We start from the raw sequence: 13,034 nt of genomic DNA on the forward strand, positions 1-13,034 counted from the left end.
AGATAGTTCAATCCAAGCTCCTGTTGCTCAAAAGTCGGTTATTGAAAAACCGACTAATAATCCTTGCAAAAGTTTGCCTGATGTTGCTGGTCAAGCTGTAATTCGGCCGTCTCAAGCCAAATTTGTTGATAAAAAATCCCCTAGCAAGTGCACGGAAACTAATTCTAGTACTTCTACGCTCGGGGGGCAACAAAACAAAGGCAAAGGCGCCGGTTGTACCGCAACCGGTCTGACCGGTTCTCCAACCGGTCTAACCGCCTCTCCCAGGGTTTCGCAAAATTAATCAAAGCCAAAGATGGTGAAGCCCAAGAAACCCGAGATTGGTGTTTGGAAAACTGTTGAATCCAAAAGCCGTCATAAGCACGAAAAAGAAAAGCCGAAGACCAATAAGAAGCTTCCGGTTAAATCCTCAAAACAAAAGGATATCAAACATGCTAGTCGGGCTAAAAATTTCAAGCAACCAAAATCTGTTCCAAAACAGAAATTCTATAATCAGAATCGGCAATGGAATTATGCTCCTATGTTAATGCCGTTTCCGTCATATGGATTCTCTATGTATATGCCATGGGGTGCATATTTCAATATGCCTTATTCTTGTACACCGTGGTTTCATAATTCATATATGCCGTCTCTTCCTACATATTTGCACCCAAATTATATTACTTATAGGGAGTCGGCAATTAGTGAGCCATCACCTACAAAAAGTGGCCGTTTTGATTCTAAAAATCGACCTGTGCAAAAAAGAAAATACAAAGTGATCAAGCAAGTCTATCGTGTCAAAAAAGATGGACGATTGAATAAAAATTCAGATTTGACACAGGATAAAGAAAAGCCGACCGTTGAAGAAATATCGGCTAGTTCTATTGATAAAATTGTCCCTGATATTGAACATGTTTCAAACGATATGGCTGAACAACAATTAAGTTCGGCTGGGGAGCAAGATAAGAAAGGAAAGACCGACGACAAGCCAACCGGTTTAACCAGTACTCAGACCGGTCTGACCGGTGCATCCAGTGAATCTGAGAGTTCCTCCAAAAGCAAGATGAGGCCGAGTTTCAAGGAACTCTTGGCCAAATATGAGAAGCAAGGAGCTACTCAGAAGAAGAAGAAACAGATGGGACGGCCAAGCAAAGCTAAGGATGAGACATTATCAAGATCTTGCGAGCAATTGGATCCTCGTTCGTCTCGAGGTAACTGTGCTGCTATGTCATACTCAGGACCAGTTGTTCCATGGTTTTGGTCATATCCTTCTTGTTATACATCTTTGGATTATAGTAGGATGTATATACAACCATATTATAGTCAATATCCTTTTATGTATCCAAGTTGTATCTCTCATAGACCAATTAGCAATAATCTGGTCGAAAAGGATCTTAATTGCAGCAAGGAGGGTGAGAAGGACGTGAAGGAAAATTCAAAGTACTTACAGCCGAGGTGGTGTCCCTCAGGCTTATCTCACACCCAAAAAAGGAGGCTACAACGTTTGCGCAAGCAAGAATCAATGGAGCAACAAGTGGACATCGAGCCAACAAAGCCAATAATCATGAAAAATAGTTTGGAGACCAAAGCAAATTGTTTCATTATCAACTTGAAGTAAAGCAAGACATGGCCGGTAATTTTTTATCGCCCTTAGCCCAAAAAATGGCCGGTGTATTATTGATCATCGCCCTTAGACAATTTTGGACAGAGGAGTGTTCTTTGGCACGCAAGCTTTGCCAAAGAACAGGGGGGCATATGTTGACGACTAAAATTGGCAGACCAGTCTGACCGGTGTCCGTAGGCGGTCTGACCGGTTGGGGTTTTACTGTAGCCGGTCTGATACGACCGACTGGTCTGACCGGTCCAAGCAGAGTCCGAGTATAACTAGAGTTTTTTATAGATTTAGATCTTGTAATAGGATTTCTTGTGGGGCAAGTCCACCCACCCTATAAATATAAAGGGCCACGTCCGATTGAGGGATCCAATCGATCAAAATGCAAAACAAATCTACTATTTCATTACCTTTACTTTTCTTCCTCGTTATCCTACTTTTCCAACCTCGACATGTTGTTCTTCTCTCGTCTCCATGGTGTTTGAGAATGCCCTAGCTGGCCAGCCGAGCCTAGGGCAACCCTACGCGCGCTTGCCCCGACGGGGTCCCTCCCGGGTGAGCGTTCGTCGGATCGTCGCCGTTCCGCACGGCGACCGGTCCGACCGGTCACTCTGACTTGTCTGACCTCTCCATGCAGGAGGCGCTGCAAGGAGCCCCTCCTTGCACCGCGCGATCTAGTGCATTCGTGTGTTGACCAGAAAAGGCGTCAACAAGTGGTCAGCGAGAAGAAAGCTCCACCCACAGCGGCATCTACATGATCACGGGATGACTGTGTCAACCCATTGTAGAAGTTCTGTAGAACGAGCCAATTGTCCATTCCATGGTGTGGACATGCCAGAATGTACTCCTGAAGCCTCTCCCAAGCTTCTGGAATTGACTCATTTGATGCCTGCTGGAAGTTCGAAATCCGACCACGAAGAGCATTGGTTTTGCCCATCAGGAAGAACTTCAAGAGAAACGCCTTGACACATTTGTCCCAAGTATGCACAACAGCCTTGTTAGCATAAAACCATTGCTTCGCTCTCACCAAGAGAGAGAACGGAAACAGACAGAGCCGGATTGCATCTTGTGATACACCCTTGATAACAAAAGTGCTGTAGAGTTCCAGGAACTGCTGGAGATGAGCGCTGGAATCCTCATTGGCCTTGCCACAGAATGAGCTAGCCTACACCATCGTAATGAGATCCGTCTTTATCTCGAAATTTTCTCCTCCGGTGTTAACCTCGGGTCCGGTTGGAACCTGGCTAGCAGACGGAGCAGAGTAATCACGGAGTGTCTTCTGGGCCATAGCTATAGGAGCTGACGACGATGCGATGACTGGTTCGGCTGCCGAGAGTGAGATCTAAGGAGGTACGATATGAGCTCAAACTCTCCTAAAAAATAACTCTGGATTGGAATGAAAGTTTTGCGGCAAGTCGAAACCGGTCAAACACTACCCTGTTTTCATATCAATAAAGACAAGAAAACAAAGCCAAGTTAGCTTGTTTAGCATGCGAAAACCAATCTCGATTTTGTTCACAACTTTATCTATATATTCCACTCTGTGCCTTCCCCGGCAACAGCGCCAAAAATGCTTGTTGGCGCCTACCAACGTCACCTGGCGATGACGCCAAGTTTGGAGTGGCAGTATTTCATGAACCACGAATAAATCCGCAAGCGCACGGAATACAGCTGTAGCATTTTACCCAGGGGGTGTCATTTATATTTCCGTAGGGAAGGCGATGAGTGGGAGAGTATATAGATTAGTTCGTGAGCTCTATCTAGATTGGATATTCTCATGCATAAATAGGGGTAAGATAATAACATGGTAAGAGGTAGTGTGACACACACACAAACTACCCTCTGGGATAAATAAAAGATAAAGATTGCTTTAGGCTGGGAGGAAGGTAAAAGTCAGAGCTCGAGTCAGCTGTGTTAGGCTAGCTATATCTACACTTTCTCATTAGTTAGCTTGTTAGAGATTAAACTACACAACAGGGAGATCGCTATCGAAGTAACGGGAGGAGCCCGTACACCCCGGCGACTTTATGTACCTCCTACCCCCCATACCGAACGTGGAGGATTACTAAAAGGCTGGGACAGGGCTGTCACCACCTGTTGGCTACCTCTACAAACCGTGGGTATAGTTGACATCCAGCAACTCTTAGCTAATCTAGATACCATGTCTACACTAGTAAGGGATACTCTAGTGCCCCGCGCGGAGCCCCCACCCTCCGGATGGACAGACATCACACTAGAGAAATCATACGAATACTGTAACAGTTGATAGAGTTCTACGAACAAAAGACTAACTATCTCCAGCACAGGGCAATTATGCAATGAGATCATTGAATAATAATGCAACCATGACAAGAAGCATATACTGGATAACTCAGAATATACTTCAACCAGATATCGGTAACCATAGTCTAATTCTATTATAAACGACCGAATATTACAAGAGAGAGCTAGAGATGAACCCATGCCAGACTCTCGAGCAACTCCGGCGACTCGATGACTCCTAGACTTCTCCTAAACTCCACTAAGCCTAAAGACTATGCAAGAAGGAACTTGAGAGGTGAGTGAAGTGAGGGGTGTGTGTGTGTGTGTGTGTGTGTGTGTGTGTGTGTGTCTCCTATTCTCTACACCCCCCCTTGTATTTATAGGAGGGAGCCACCGGCCGCAGCACCCAAAACCGACCTAAAGGAGCAACAGGGAGGCACCACGTGGCAAAGTTGGGGCGGTAGGGCCCATGGGCCTGGGCGGCCGACCTATAGGTCAGCCGTCCTGCCCTGGCCGTCAACCGCCCCCAACTGCTGGGGGTTGGGCATGTCTGGGCCTCCTTGTCTGATCCACGCTGGGGTTGGCATGTCTTGACTTGTTTTGCTTCGGTTCTTGGGCTACATTTGGTCCATTTGAGCCTGAATCGGTACTCTGATATTTTCTGTGATTTTCTACTGGGCCAAAGTGTGCTTGCAACCTGCATATTAGCTCAAAAACACAACTTGCATATTCTAGAAGGTAAAGTATTGTTTAGGGAATTTATTGAATATAAGTACGTGTAAGAAATACAAAATCGCATGATTTTTTGATCAAGTTGACGCCTGGAAATGGTCGTTAGTGAGCGTCAACACATGCAAATCTTTAGATTCTGCCTACATTTTAATCTAGGAAAAATATTAGAATATATGGCACATAAATGTTCTAGGAGTTTGGTTCAGTAACTGTGCTTGATTTTTAGATATATTGATCCTAGTGCTATTAGAAGCATCTGGTAAAAATATGAACTCAGTTTGATATCTTTTACTTGCTCAAATAGCTAAGATTCCTAGATCTAGTAGTTAGCTTCATATATTAATGCTCGTGGAAATAGACATGGTTTAGCTATGAAACTTTTTTCTGGATGAACATGTTACTGAATCCTTGCTGTCGTATAAATTTGAGAAATTTTAGATCTAGTTTGCTATATATTCTATTTATTGCCTATTTTATGAACTTAATTCATGATATATAGTTCCTGTGCTTAGACAAATCTAGGTTTATTTTTGGAACTCTATTTTCGTCTTGTAATCATGCCCTTAAAGTTTTAACTCTAGTTACTTAGTATTTCTACAGTTAGAAATCATGCTTGGTATATCATGCCTAGAATCGTTATTTTCATTCTGAATGCAATAGTTCACATCTGGTCATAATTTTTGAACCTGTGCTTATTAGTATGAGCACTTTCTGTAGAAAAATTTTGACATACAGTGCTGGTCATCTTGTATCTCGAATGAAAATGCAAGTTCATATATAGTTTATTACATAAGTAAATGAGCTGGTAGAAATAATGCTTGATAATTTTACTGAAGCATGCTTAGACAATTTCTAGACTCTGGTAAAAATTTGAGATCCAGAACCCTAGTAGAACTCCCTGTGGAAACTAATTTGGTTGCTAGCATGTTAGTTTAGTTAATTTTATACCTCCTATTTATGAGTAGATAAATTTTAGAAAAATTACAGTGCTGAGTATGTCATACCTATATGTTTCTGAAAAATTTGTAGCTCCAGAAACCATTCCTAACAACCTGTGCAAATTCGTAAAATTCCTAGCTTAATCTGAATAGATGATTTTTCACTGTTAGATGCCTTGCTGTTAAAAGCTGAAATTTTTACAATAGATACTAGACTATCTGATCTGCTCACCATAAATTTTTCAGTACCATTTCATGAATAGATTTTCTGTTATGAAATTGTGAACTTAAGCTCATGTTCCTAGTCTAGAATTAAACACACCCCGACACACTCATTCATGAAGTAACTTAATTATAAGTTCTACCCCATAAATGACTGCCCATGAAATGAAATCACAAGATCATCACTGAACTGACATTTTATTGAACTACAACTATATCATGAAGGAAAAAATTTCATATCATATTGTAACCATAAATCTTTACATTGCATATAGAAATGGTTAATCTTGCTGACGGTGATTACGAGTTGGTTCCATCGGACTCTGTTTCTGTGAAGAATATTGATATTAACTGTGCTAAGTTGAATCAAGACCTGGGCCAAGCCCCATAGGACTCTCAGTTTGATAGTACCTAAGAAGGCAAGCCCCGGTGCATAATCCTATTATTTTACTGTGTTAATTTCATCTAACTATTCGTATATGCGGTAATAATTTTATTTGCGCATTTATGTTTTTAGGCATTGCTCGAAAACATAGATGCATGTCCCTAGGTACCTATGTTTGACATCTGGATCTTTTTATTGACTAGTTGCCCCGCTAACTAGGTACGGTAGAAGTCGAGTGGTTTCCTGACTGTCGCGAGAATATAAGAGTTGACTGACTTTACTTACTGCTGGAATATAAGGACAACGAGCTAAGTTGTGTAGTTGTGATACCCCGCTGGTGTAGTTGAAATTGGTTAAGGTCGCGGTGTGTGGCTCATTTCGTTAAGCGTTTGAATGTACTAGCCACATGCCGAGAAATATGGTAATCAGTAAGCTTAAGTACCTGATTGGACCGGCGAGTGGATTTATTTTTTCCGCGACGTATGGGTGCAGAGTGGTCGGACTCAGTAGTCGGGGAGGGTGACCCGGATCCACGGACTGAAAAGAAAGCAGAAAAGTAGCATGGGCGAAAGCGGTGTCGATCCCCATACGTGTGTGTTAGGTTCCCCTGGCCAGGTTGAAATTCGATTTGGAATCGTCCGCCTCTCACGACATGAGACTGCTTAACCATTTTGGTCACATAGAGTAAAAAGTGGAACATGATGATGATAATACTACTGGATGATTAAATGGTTGCTCTACCATGCTTGTTTAGAGTTAGATGCAAATGTAGAACGGTTAATCGAATTAGAATATGGCAGAGTTAAAATCTGAAAATAAGGACCAACTTTAGAGGCATTTTTGGCAAAACAAACTCCACAAACCAAAAAGCCTTGCATGTCTAGTTATCAGACTAAGATATATCCAGTGACGGGTAAGCCTTGCTTAGTATTAGTATACTCAGCCTTGCTTATGGCACTGCTTTCAGGTACTAATTTTGAGGATATGATTGCAAGTCTGACTTGGCCGTGTACTTTGCCTCCGGGCTGGTCTATCGAGTGGGACGGCCCTTCAGCTGGTGCTGATCTCCCTCCCACTAAGTGACATTTCGTACGGGCTTTATCGAGCGTCACATGTTTCACTAGTCGCCGTTTTACTTCTTCCGCTGCAATAATGATACTTGAATAAATTTGTGTAGTCAGGACTCTGTAGTACTTTGCTACTCTGAACATGGTTTATAATAAATTTACTTTTCCGCTGCAAACTCTGATGATGTAAGAAATGTTCTGTGTTGTAATCTATGGGCTTACCTTCCTGTGAGTGTTGTCTGTGCGATCCTGGAATAGTGTGGCTTTAATCGAGACTTCACACGAGGAACTACCGGTGCGTGCCGAATTGGGTCAGAGTTGCCTAGCAATGAAGATCAGTGCACCCGGGCCCAGTATTTTTGGGTGGTTCTGCCACAGCTGGCATTAGAGCTCGCAGACAGCCTACCAGAGATGGCAGCCACTGTTTTCTAAACAATAGAGGGAGTCGCAATCTAAATTCTGTATCGACATGTCGCCGCGGAGGTATGCTTGCACAGTCAGCTGAGGGAGTCTGATCCCGTCGGTGATGCGAGCCGAACGCGGGAGCTCAAGCAGTGGCCTACTTGAGCTACTGCCCATATACCAACCATCGGTTGAATATATGGGGAGTAATGGTTTGAAAATTGGAATTCAATTCCCCGTCCACGACGGCACTCAGTCAATATGTTATTCCAATGACGTATGCTTAATGTTGTCCATACGACGGTAATTGTATCAATGCCGGTTCTATAGTGATCGGTAATGTATGGGAACACTTTCGTGAGTGCTGGCACAAAAGGTTCATTTTATATACTGTCAATTTTCTGCAGGTACGCTAACCCCAAACCGAATCCTAGGCTAGATAGTTATATCGAGTAGTTATATAGCGAGGGATGTATTATGTATGCCACCGTAAACTAACTGCGTAAATCCAAGGTTACTTGGTAATTATTTTCTTTGGTTAGGACGATTAGGATCTGCATTCATCCCTAAATCTTCAGCAAAGAAATGTTTAAATGAAATCGCAATCGAAAAGGTTAAACATCCATCCCTAAGATCATCTAGAGAATCTGTGAAAACTTGAAACTCTGGATTCCTTGAATTTTTAAAATATGAAAATCACCTCAAAACAAGTTCGGACTGTAATATGAAATGTAGCTACATAAAATCTTAATCTTCTGTAAAATGTTAGAATTTTTGAAGCTTCCTGCCTTAGTGATTTCGAATTTATAGTAACCTCCTGCAAATCTGTTAACTCGGAGCAGTCAGTCTAAACCGAATTTTTCGACCACCTTAAGTTGCTCATTTGAAAAAGCTTCAACAAGAAAGTTGTAGGTAACTTGATGAAGGACTTACTATAAAATTTTGAATTATCTTGGCCAAGTGGTTTGGTAGATATGGTCAAATTACTCACTCTCTGGACAATCTGTTTTCTGGTTTGACATCACTTCAAGACCTTGAACAATTCACCATGTTAGGATCTGAACTGGCCTTAGCGTTGACTAGATGAAATGATCCCCATTACCTTAGGTGTCTTCTGTAATTTTTTCAGAATTTTCAGAGCATGTTATCTATCGATTTGGTCAATTTTTCTAACTGTCCAGAATCAGCTTATTCCTTGTCTAACTATCAGCTGATCCGTCTGTCTTTGTTGGGGCAAATGGACGAGCTGGTGGTGATGGACGTGTACGGGCACGTGCACTCGGCTTGTTTGCACTGGGATGGACTTCCTCGCCGTCTCTGGAGCTGTTGAGTGCAGCCGGGTACCCCCAGCCACGGCTCTACGAGGGCCACGACTAAGTGGAGAGCAGGGTGCGCCATTGCAGCGTGACGATGGTGATCCCGCAGCACCCGCTCAACGGGTGGGAGCCGATCGTGACCCAGGCGATTGGCCACTGCTTGTTGGATACTTGGGAGACTACAGCTATGAAGGCGATGATCACTTTCTGCTCTCAGCACCCGTTGGAGGTTCTTCTCTCCGCGTTCGGGTTGTTTCCTGCGCACGACCCGGCCGACCCACTGTGGCACGACAAGATGGCCAACGTGGCCACGGTTGCGACCCTCGACCCAGTTGGTGCGCTACGGATGGTAGCGGAGTGCTTGAACACACTCTACTGCCTCCAGATCTCCCAAAGCTAGGCCATCGCTTAGCTCGTTGACTAGGCTCAGGCTCTACATTTGTCTGTCCAGCTGAGGGACGAGCAGCTTTGTGAGACCAACGACGAGCTCGAGAGCAGGGGTGCTTTGATCACCCAACTCGAGAGCCAGGTTTAGGAGATCCAGGATATGGTGATGGACCGTGACGCCACACTCCAGTTTCTTGAGGACCAGTTTCACGACCTCCAACTTGACCTTGACGACGCCTAGGGGCAGCTTCACCTATTGCAGCACGAGCAGGACGCCCTTCACGCACCACTCGACGAGATGCTGGTGGACGGTGAGGACGAGCCCCAGGAGATCTAGAGTGTTTCAGAGGTTGACTTTGAGGAGCAGGCACCGCAGCTTGCACAGGTCGAGACCCACTCTCCGGCAGCGAGCGAGGCGTCAGTCAATATGTTGACCAAGGCGCTACTCCTGACTTTTGTAGACTCCTCTTAGTGTAGCCTAAATTTTGGATCATGGGCTCCAAGGATAACTTAACTCTACCCCCTTTAGTATTAATGCTAGAAGTAACCCAGGTAGAAGTGGAAAGATGTTGGATGTAATGAACCTCTAATACTACTTATGTAAAGTGTTGGCAGACTGTGAAATCTGAATGCAGCAGATAGTTCGAATTTTTATCTTTACTTTCTTTCCGAATTAGCTCATGAGTTGAATAACAAAGTTGTTCCAATCTTCATCATCTAAATTCTCACAAAATTTCAGCTCAATCAGACATATACAGCATGAGATATACGCAAAATACAGAGGCTCTATTTTCTGTAAAACCAGAAAACCAGAGCAGTAGTAATTGATTTTTTCGACTAACTTACTCTGGAAATCGGATTTTGCATTGACTACCACAGTTGTAGCTCATGAAATTGTCTAGCTCCTGTAAAACTTTCAAGTCCATAGCATACACAGAACTCCAGTTATGCACTTTTTTGTATCGACAGTTTTCTGTGTAACGCGGCTGATGCAATACTTATTCTTCCATTCATGTTTTGAGTTGTTTGTTTCCATTTGAGATGCTGAAAATGTTGTGCCTAATGCAAACTACTCACGTTTCAGATGGTTGGATCAACTCGTGGTAGTCCCAATGGCTTTCGAGCTAGAGGGAATGGCAATCCACCTCCGCCACCTCCACCACCGGGTATTGCAGAGGTCTTGGCTGCTCAGACCGAGATCTTACGGCAGCTGGTGCAAGCCCAGCAGCAGCAGCAGCGAGGTGGGCATCATTCTCATCAACTGCAAGAGGCGAGATATCAAGATTTCCTGAGTACACAGCCCCTGCTATTCATCAAAGCAGATGACCCACTTGATGCGGATGCTTGGATTCGCACAATCGAATCCAAGTTTTCTCTCTTGTTTGTTCCTTGTTCCGAAGCAAACAAGACTCATTATGCCGTGCAGAAACTTCGCGGGTCAGCTCATATGTGGTGGGATCATTACCACGGAATGCTACCAGCTGATCAAGTTGTTAATTGGAATGAGTTCAAGGATGCTTTCATGGCTCATCATATTCGGGCTGGTCTTCTCGATCGGAAACTCAATGAATTCTTGGCATTGACTCAGGGCAATCGCACTGTATTGTAGTATGCCCAGGCTTTCAATCACTTGTGTCAGTATGATGGTCATCATGCGGATACCGACGCTAAGAAGCATGAACGCTTACATCAAGGCTCAGTACCAAGTTACAGGAGAGGCTTAATCTTGTGCGTACTGACTCTTTCAATGATCTGGTAAACCTGGCCATCACTCAAGAGGATCTTATTATGGCCCATCGTGCTAAGAAGAAGCGCAAGGCACCTGCTGGACCCTCGAGTACCCCTTGTCAGACCCAGGGTAGTGGGACTGCTTACAGGCATAGAATGTTCCCCTGTCGAGTGAGGGATAGCTTATGGATGTACCTTACCTCTTTTGTAACTATCCGAATAGGGGTAGAACTAGCTGCAGTACAAAGGAAACTACCCGATTGTGTTGTAGTAGAATTCCAACTGTACTCGGCTAGGATTTTTCATGTAACCCTGTCCCCCCGGATATATAAGGGCGGGCAGGGACCCCACTCCAAACAATCATCAACACCTAAGGCAATACAAACCACACATGACGCAGGGTATTACGCAAACTCGCGGCCCGAACCTGTCTAAATCTTTGTGTTTCTTGTACCATCAAGTTCCAGAGTAGTCGATCCCTACCTACAAACCTTACTGCTAAGGGTATCCCTGAGCAGGCTTGGCGGTAAACACCGACAGCTGGCGTGCCAGGTAGGAGATTCAGCGTGTTCATCAGCGAATTCGATGGCCGGATCAAGCGACGCCAACAAAGTGCCAGAGGGCACAACCCTTATTTTCGGTTCTTGGGCTTGTACGGCTGACGGATCGGGCGGCTTCTCCAGCCACCATGTCACACCTAACTCGCCTAAACCGAAAACCATCTCCCAAGTCGCCGACATCCACGAGTCTGCGGATCTCGACGAAAAAAGAGTTCTATCCGAACTCGACTCGGTCAACCCAGAAAACGTGTCAACTCCAACCCGAACTCTTGGTTCAATCGAGTTCGACACAAACTCTGATTCCGAAAAACCTCACTTTTCGAAAACTCTTGGAAAATACCTAACTCATCTCAAGACGATTAAACACCCCAAGATCAAAAATTCAGAACTACTCGATGGAGTAAATTGAGTTTCACGACCAATATAGGGCTGCATCAAACTAGCAGAAACTGCTTTTGGCTCATCTACATCACAACAGAACCCAGAAGTATCGAACCCGCCACAGAAGAGGCCGTGCGATATACTCTCGGGAATCGATCGAGTGGATTCCAAGCTCGCCGATTGCATTAAAATAGCTGAAGGCACCCTGCAAAACAAGGAGCAAAAAACGGGAGGAGGAATCTGTGGGGGATCTGGTGAGACAAACCCCCGGCTTGTTCGGATGGGACCGTCTATCTCTAGGATACCTCAGAGCCCTTCACCGAAACCTGCTCACATTCGGACTCCTCAACTAGTCGAGTCCCCGTTCGATTAAGATTTTGATCAATTCATGAATGGTCTCGACAACTTTGAACCATTCGATGATCTCGAAGACTGGTCCAACAACGTCGACTTGTTCATGGATGCTATGGCCAATCCACCCGATCATGCTAACGCTCTTTGAGAACTGGCCAAACTTAAAAAGGAAAAAGCCAAAGCTCTAGAACAATCCAGGAAGTCAATTTTCGACAAACCCTAGATCAAGGAGCCTGAAGGGCTGACTCCCACTCAATCATGGCTACACTAGATGAACGAGAACGCCCTCCGCGTAGAGATGGGCATCCCGCTTCTCGCTCACCCAAAGCACACAAACTCTAAAATCGATGGACTAACCGATTCCGAGTCCGAGTACCCCTCCAACTCGGTGGATGAGCTGGATGACCTAATCCAGTACAGCAAGCAAGTCGAGTCCAACTCGGCTAAGAATTCTAAGTCCGATCAGGACTCCCTCCCTAACTTGGTCATATATGCAACGCCGCAAGGACAGACAGTGCACCTAAGGAAGACACAAGATCCCACCGCCTCTAGCTCGCAGCCAACGGATCTGCCTTACCAACAGAGCACCCCTCTAGACCCGTCCTCAAGCAAACAAGACCAAGAAGTTCAAGATCTTTGCTGTGAAATCCTAATGGTTCGCATCTCTGAAGTTCCGAAACCTGAGGGTGATTCCACGGAGCGTCTCAAC

General features: G+C 44.5%; 1 non-coding gene across 1 annotated transcript; it reads left to right on the forward strand.

The window, feature by feature from the left end:
* Positions 1 to 2,406: 2,406 nt before the first annotated feature.
* Positions 2,407 to 2,513, forward strand: LOC120668207. Its single transcript, XR_005672305.1, has one exon. It is a non-coding gene; the product is annotated as a small nucleolar RNA R71 (small nucleolar RNA).
* The last annotated feature ends 10,521 nt before the right edge of the window (positions 2,514 to 13,034 follow it).

This window comes from Panicum virgatum, chromosome 3N (assembly GCF_016808335.1).
Source record: "Panicum virgatum strain AP13 chromosome 3N, P.virgatum_v5, whole genome shotgun sequence".
Lineage (NCBI taxonomy): Eukaryota > Viridiplantae > Streptophyta > Magnoliopsida > Poales > Poaceae > Panicum > Panicum virgatum.